Source organism: Monopterus albus, unplaced genomic scaffold (genome assembly GCF_001952655.1).
Source record: "Monopterus albus unplaced genomic scaffold, M_albus_1.0 scaffold21.1, whole genome shotgun sequence".
Taxonomy (NCBI): domain Eukaryota; kingdom Metazoa; phylum Chordata; class Actinopteri; order Synbranchiformes; family Synbranchidae; genus Monopterus; species Monopterus albus.
This window is the reverse complement of record NW_018127901.1, coordinates 960,383-967,548: the sequence shown is the minus strand read 5'-3', so window position 1 is coordinate 967,548 and position 7,166 is coordinate 960,383. Positions and strand designations below refer to the sequence as shown.

Here is a 7,166-nt window from a genome sequence, read left to right as displayed (position 1 = left end):
GTCATCCGACAGGCGGTCTGTGTAGCTGATGATGCTGGTGGTGGTCCTGTAGTCTGTGATGTGCTGCAGGCCCAGCCACATTCGTCCGGATTCAGCAGTAGAATAGAAGCCATTCAGCTTCTCCTTGTCCTGATGAGCCCCTCAGTTTTTTTCTTCAGCACCACCATCAGGATGAGCTTCACAGTTTCTAGGCTTAAAAAAAAAATTTTTTTCCCATATGATCATTTAATTTAATTGTTTTGGAGATGAAAGTAACTGTTTCTCCATGATTCTATTGCTGCTTTGACTCAGAATGACTTCAGTCTTTCTCCACCTGTGCTGCAGTTTTTTTTTTTTGCATTGCTGTTCCAAAGGAATGCTCCAAACTCTCTCAGCTGCAGCTCCTTCATCTCCTCGTCGTTGAACATGGTGTTGCCTGAGGCGTAACTTCCCTCTCTGCCTGTTCCTGCTGGAGCCACACAATCACAGTTTCTGCTGTGGCATTTGAGATGGGCCAAAAGCGCATAGAGACTACTTCACCTGCAGGAGTGTGTCATGTTTGTTTTATGACCGGCACCCTGTATCGACCGGCTGAACGTGCAGCTGCCAGGGTGCATCATTAATGTTTCATACATGTGTTAATCAATCGAGCACAACATGCACCCTGACATCAGGAGAATACAGTTCTCAGTACGTCAATCATGAAGCCTGAGGGGGACGAGTCTCACTTTTTATTCTGCGCACCGACTCGCGGTGAAGAGAACAAGATGAGCTGTGCTAATCCTCAACGTGTCTGTTCACAGTAGAACATCTCAGCTAGTTAATTTATTACTTTGTACTAAAATTAAAGCTACAAAACTGACTCGAGCAGAAATAGGTGGAAAATCTCTGACTGGTCAGAGGTAGGTCCCAGTCAAAACCTTTAGAAGCTGATATCTCTGCAGTGCTGCCAGTGCTGTGCAGTGAGTCTGAGTCACTGGAGGCTTCAACAGCACCTTGCCACATTAGGACACATTTGGGAGCAGGTTTCTACAACAACGATATTTGAAGAAAGTCACATACTGTGGCTTTAAGTTTAGATAAACTAATTACATAATGAATCTCATTTTAACACCTCCATTGTGCACTGCCAAATTTTCCGGTCTGCCCGTTTCACCATGCAGTGGTCTTCATGCTGTGTGCTGACGTGGGACAGTCTGACTTGAATATAAGGAAACTGTTTGGGCGGGTCAACCTTTAACACTACTGTAAAAGAAGTGAGCACATGTGGGGCTGCATGTCCACAGCACCAGTTATCGGCCCTCGCTGACTGGTGACCCTGCTCTACAGTCTGCTGGTTAATGTCGATGCATATATTTCAGTGCAGGCCGGTGGTCAAACAGTCCAACCAGTTTGCCTTGTCACAGATCTACAGAGCATTATTAACCATTATTAGGCCCTTTAAGTACTGGTGATAGATTATTTATAGAGTACCCTAGCAGAAAGTGCTACCAACTGGTTTGACATTAAAGAGTATTTCACAGGTTAATTTAAGGGGGAAATTAGAAACGGAGGTTAACAAAGGTGACAGAGCTGTGTAATCATCTGCGGCGCCTGTAGAGGCACTTCTGCCTAAGTAAAGTCTGAGGGCTGGAGTCAGATGTATCAGCAGTGTGTCCTCCTGTTATCCACCCACTCATCAAGCTCTCAGGGTGACATTTTCATTGCCTTGATAATGTCAGATGGATTTCTGCTAGCTGGGACTGTAAGTGTGTTTCTTTTCTTTCTCCCTGGTTTCTCAGCCAGCGATCACCGCTCTGTCTGCCGGCACCTCAGCTGCACTTTGCTCTTCCATCACCACCCCCCTGCCTTCATTTAGCACCTCTCGGTCCGTCGTGATGCACCTCAACTCATCCACAGCTGCTGCTTGGCAAAGAGATGCTGCATCTGCCTGGTGGAGGAAAATATTACAGATACAACAAGCAGCACAGTAACTGGAGACCAGTGTAAAGGTTTAGTCCCCAGTTCCAGCACTTGTACTTATTATTTTGCTTCTTGTTAGTGGCTTTGCCTTTGTGGTTTATTTTTTGGTTCTTTGACTTGTTTTTGTTTATTAGGATGATTTTCTACAAAAGTGTTAGACACATGCTTCATACAGAGGCTCTGGTTCAGGGGCTCCATCCAAGTGCCGGAGCCAGCTCTGTTCACTAAATGAAGACCTGTAACATATGGTTGAAGGCTATAATGCTATGGGGACCTTTGTGTTTAGATTGCCTCCATTAAATAGTACTGTTTCTGCAGGTGAAGAATGATAGTCACAAAGCTCAACAGTAGCCTCATACAGTGGTATCATCTTTTATAATATTCATTTTGTACAAAATCAGAAGCTCTGAATGAAAACTCAGCTAATGTGTCACCCACTTACTACACAACACTTAAATAAGCACAGTGTTCACACTAAAGCTAAGACTGTAAACACTGACTCAGTTCAGCAGAAAGACAATGTGATCTTAATATAAACTAGTCATCTGTCACATGAAAGAGCACAAAGTGCTTTAAACGGAGTCTGGAGATATTTTACATAACACTGCTTTAACCATTCACTTTATCAGCTTCATTGCTGCTTTATAGTTTAAGGTCGCCAGAAAGTAACTCCACAGCTTGAAACCTTGACTTTGAAAAATGGAAGCATTTTATATTTCAGAAAGTGAAGGAAGAGAGGAGGAGACAGAAGAGAGGGAGAAACACTGGGCCAGTAAAGACGGTGCAAATGAATAAAGGTTTAAAGATGAAGTAGGAATTGAGGCTAAAACTGATGAAGGATCAGCCAAGGTCAGCTGATGGAGACATGCTGTTCATTTCTAAAAACAAAACATGAACTCAAGACAACTGACAATTCCTTTACTACAAGTCCTAACAGTGTAGAACAGCAGCTTTCCAGATGTTGGTCCATAATAAAAACCATATAGATGGTGTTTGAGTTAGGAGTCTGGTTGTCTTATGGGCCTGTGATAAGGTTGGTAGGGCAGCGGTTATGCAGCCTTTAGTTTACCCACTGCAACCTGCACAAAACACGGGACGGTGAATGGTGCAGCTGCTTGTCTGGAAAACACAGCACAAGCTTCAGTCTTGTTGTTGTTTCACTCTGAGACACAAGCAGGAGGTTTGAGTGCTAATCTCTCCTTCCTGTTCACATCTGACCTTTGACAAGAATCAAAGGATTATGGGAACTGATCCGTGATTCCTGTGCACTAAACGTATGTCTGTCTCTGATAGGATCTGATGTCGCTGCTCATGTCAATCTGCAGGTAAAATGAACCACAGATAAGGGGTGTGTGATAAGCTGCAGCACCCTGAAGTGGTACATCCATCCCAGCATTGGCTGTGTTTGATCCTATCACTGCAGGCCTGTATGCTAAACCACAGCATTTCCATGCAGGCCGCACTGTTTTAGCAATATATTCAGGGCGCCGAGCAGCTTTGCTTAGCCTGACCACATCAGGTTAGTGATCCCACAGGGGGGCAAGGGGAAAGCCAATGAGCCGCTGGAGCAAACCCAGAAATAACAAGAGCGGCAGCAGAACCGCAGTGAGACACGGTCTGCCTCCAGATCATCTATCACTGTTCAGCCACAGACAGACAGACGGAGATTACAATGTTTACTGAACACGTGTAGAAACCTAAGTGTCGAAGTAGAGACGGATTTAGAAGCAGTTGCCTCTGGAGTTCAAACACAGGTGGAGCCATATAGTGGGTGGAGCGGCTGCACCGGAGCGCGCTCCTCTTAAAATACAGTTAGACTCAAGTCAAGTATCCATTTACCTTCTTATGTCACTTCTGTCATGTACCAAAGGAGGGGAGACACACAGCTGCTTCTATTTTCATCATTATTTCTGCAGTTGCTATGAAGGCCTGTAGCCTTCAAGATTTTAACTTATTCAAAAAACAATTAGTTTATGAGCACAGAAAAAAAGTGCCACTGCCATGATGGAATGAAAAACTATAGCCCAACAACATCAGTACTTTTGGTTTCATCCATTCCCATAAAACTCACCAACACTCTTCTCCTATCAGCGTTTCTACTGTATAGCTTTAATCTTTGTTGTTCTGCAGCATTCAGGCTCTAGTCCTGCTGTTGTTTCACATACGTGAACTAATTGACTCTTACCTCCTCAGTCAAGCAATAATAAACAATGCTGAGTGTTTTACAAATAAATAAAAACAGTAATCTGGCCATCAGCACTCTAGTCACTGAGTGAGGAACAACTATATCCCATTTGGTTTGTATGGTTCCGGTTCACTTTGAAGGCCTCTCTCTCCCAGTGGGAGGAAATCATAGTTTTAGTGACTATCATCATCAGCTGGTGAGCTCCTGAAAAATACACAAATGATTGTCTGAAATTTCCCACTTTCATGAAACGGCCTTGAGCTACTGTAGCGCCATCTTGTTGTCGTGTGTGGTGGTGGGTCTTCCACAATGCTGCTGTTTCCTTTACTTGGCATGACAGTTGGTAACAGAGTATGACAGCACCCAAAGTTGCAGTTCTCAATCCAAAAGCACAAGTTCTGACAGCCTGGTGTGGTTGCCAGGTTTGAGCTCTGTCTACAAAAACACCCACCTTAGGGGAGCTCGTGCTGGGGAGCTTGTTAGCAGCAAAGACATGACGTGTAGCTGAGACAGCTTTGTATGCAAACAAGACTGATCCAACCAGCAAGTCCATTTAAGCATCTTTAAGCAGGATTTCAACAGCTTTTGCGCTGGATGGACAGTTTGAGAGCTGGGTCTGGCAACCCTGCTGTGTGCTCGGTCCCATCATGTCCCAGCAGCAGCGTCAGAGAGGAAGCAGATCAATAATCTGCCATCAGCACTTCAGCTCCTCCTTTAGAGCCACTTTATGCTTCATAAATCCTCTTTCTCCCTTTTGCAGAACTCAGATATAAAATATTATTTGCAGCAGTATAACCATATTTACTCTGACTCTTCACTGTGGTTTCAGTCTTTATGTGCAGGTGGCCCTCTAATCATGTTTTAAGTACTATGGTGTGTTTATGTTTTGTCTGGATTAACATTCATTTTCCTGGCAGCAGTGGAAGCTGGTGTCACCGCTTTAGTGCATGAATTTCACTTTTATTGTTTAAAGCTTTCTCCTTGTTGTCCAGTTTTTCTTTTCATAAACAGAGTCTGATGCAACAGCTTCTAAATGTGTTTAAAGTGAAGAGAGGACAAGCATGTAGATACCACCTGCTTAAAGGATAAGGCTGGTCATTTTTTATATTAATGGTATGTCCAGCACTCCCCACACAGAGACTAAACCAACAGTGACCTGCCTCTACTCACAGTTCATGTCTGTCAGTCTCCAACCTGGATCAGCTTATTCATCTGAGCCACAGTCCTCCACTGTTGTTCACAAATGATGCCCATCACATCAGGAAAACCCACCGCTGCACTGGGTGACATGTTTCTTCATTAAAAACCACCAGATCTGTGTACTTCTTAAAAATGTTGCCCCAAAAGCTCCAAACAACCCAAGCCAGCATCTAAAGCAAGACTCAACTTTGCACACGTGAGATCTCCACAGGGGGTCTCTGCTTTGTTTACACTCTGCTAGATCCTCACTCTTTAGTGGAGATCTTATGCATGACTCTCGCTACAAAAGGCCGTTGGAAAGCCAGCTCAAGCATCATCCTGCAAACCAATAAGTAGCTACTGAATTTTACCTGGAAAAATACAATAAATCCCAATGACAGAAGAATATTCAGGAACCATCTTTGGATATGTTGGAGGTGTGCTCATTGGCTCCTCCCTGTAATGAGCCGTATGTTCTGTAGAGCTGAACACATGTTGCATGTGACCTTGAGGAGCCCTGAGTGAACCTTGAAGATGAAGCCACTTGTTTAAATGTAGATTTTACCAGTGTAAGAAACAAAAAGATAAACTAAGATTTATTGTTTGCTGTGTAATAGTTGTGTTGTGTTGTGTTGATGTTAAGATCAGTTTTGCAACATGAAGCTGTCTCCACACAATATTTACATCTGAGGACAATAAATAAGAAAGTGGAGCGGGCTTTGCTTCAGCACAACTCATGATGCAACTGTGTGAAAGTGATAAACCGAGCTGGGCGGGGACTCTGTGATCTGCATGTGAGATATGAACAAAGGACACAGTGCTGTCGCCTGGTATCAGCTGATCGGAGTCGACCTCGAGGCTTCTCAGCCTGAGACCGCTTTTTGTTCACCACTGCATCAAAGCAGCAGGGGAATCGCACGGCAGCTAATTAGTAACACACATTACTGCAATTAACCTTGTTGAGTTTTTCCTGTGTTTTTGTGTTTGACAAAAGTAACAGAGGCTGTCGAGCTTCCTGGATCACATTCACACATGTTGTTTGTCTTTGTTGCTGTTGCCTTGGGCTCCAAACACACAGACATGATTCATCCAGTGTCACCTTGTTTCTGTTCTTCAGTCTTTTTGAATAATTCCACTTGTTCTTAGAACAAATTCTCTTGTTCTGGGAATTTCCTCTGGCAAAACGAGTGTGAATCCAGTTAGAATGATGCACATCAATGCATTAAAATAATGATAAACTTTATTTACACAGCACCTTTTTAAAACTGGGCTTACAAAATGCTTTACATGGAATAAAAACTTACAATTAAATATGACTTAAAGAAAAATAAATAGACTAGTTTAGAAAAAGTGAGAAAAGCTCACAGGAGGGCCGGTTTCTGGCCCAAGGCTGTCCCGTTGTCTGCTTTGGGTTGTTTGAAGGCCACCATATGCTAACCCCTGGACATAGGAATAAAGCGTAACCTCTCACACTAAGGTGGCATATTTGAAACATTTTAAAGCTCCAAACACTGCTTGAGAGGATATCTAAAGAATAGTGTGTGTTATGTATCAAGTGTATATAACTGGATGTTTTAGATAAAACCTTTTTTAATATATGTGTCTAAAAGTCATTTTAGCAGTTCAATCTGGGCCTTCTGTTATGCCACCTCACACACTCACTGGGAATTGGTAACCAAACACTGAGAAACGTGTGTCTTAACCATTACTACTTAAAAGTGTTAACTCACCAAAATCATAGGAACGTCAATAACATCAAACTTGACTCAATAACCACAGAGTATTAAACCTTTTCAGGAATTTTATATAGAAGCTTAACAGAGCTACAGCAAAGCAACAAGCGGTAAAATATAAACCTTAA

General features: G+C 43.0%; 1 long non-coding RNA gene across 1 annotated transcript in view; it reads left to right on the top strand.

Annotated features, from left to right (window-relative positions):
• The window catches only part of LOC109956691 (uncharacterized), a 9,646-nt gene extending 7,663 nt beyond the window's left edge, over positions 1-1,983 (top strand). Inside the window, exon 3 of the long non-coding RNA XR_002274448.1 lies at positions 1,761-1,983. This is a non-coding gene — a long non-coding RNA (uncharacterized LOC109956691). The remainder of the gene's footprint in view (positions 1-1,760) is intronic.
• The last annotated feature ends 5,183 nt before the right edge of the window (positions 1,984-7,166 follow it).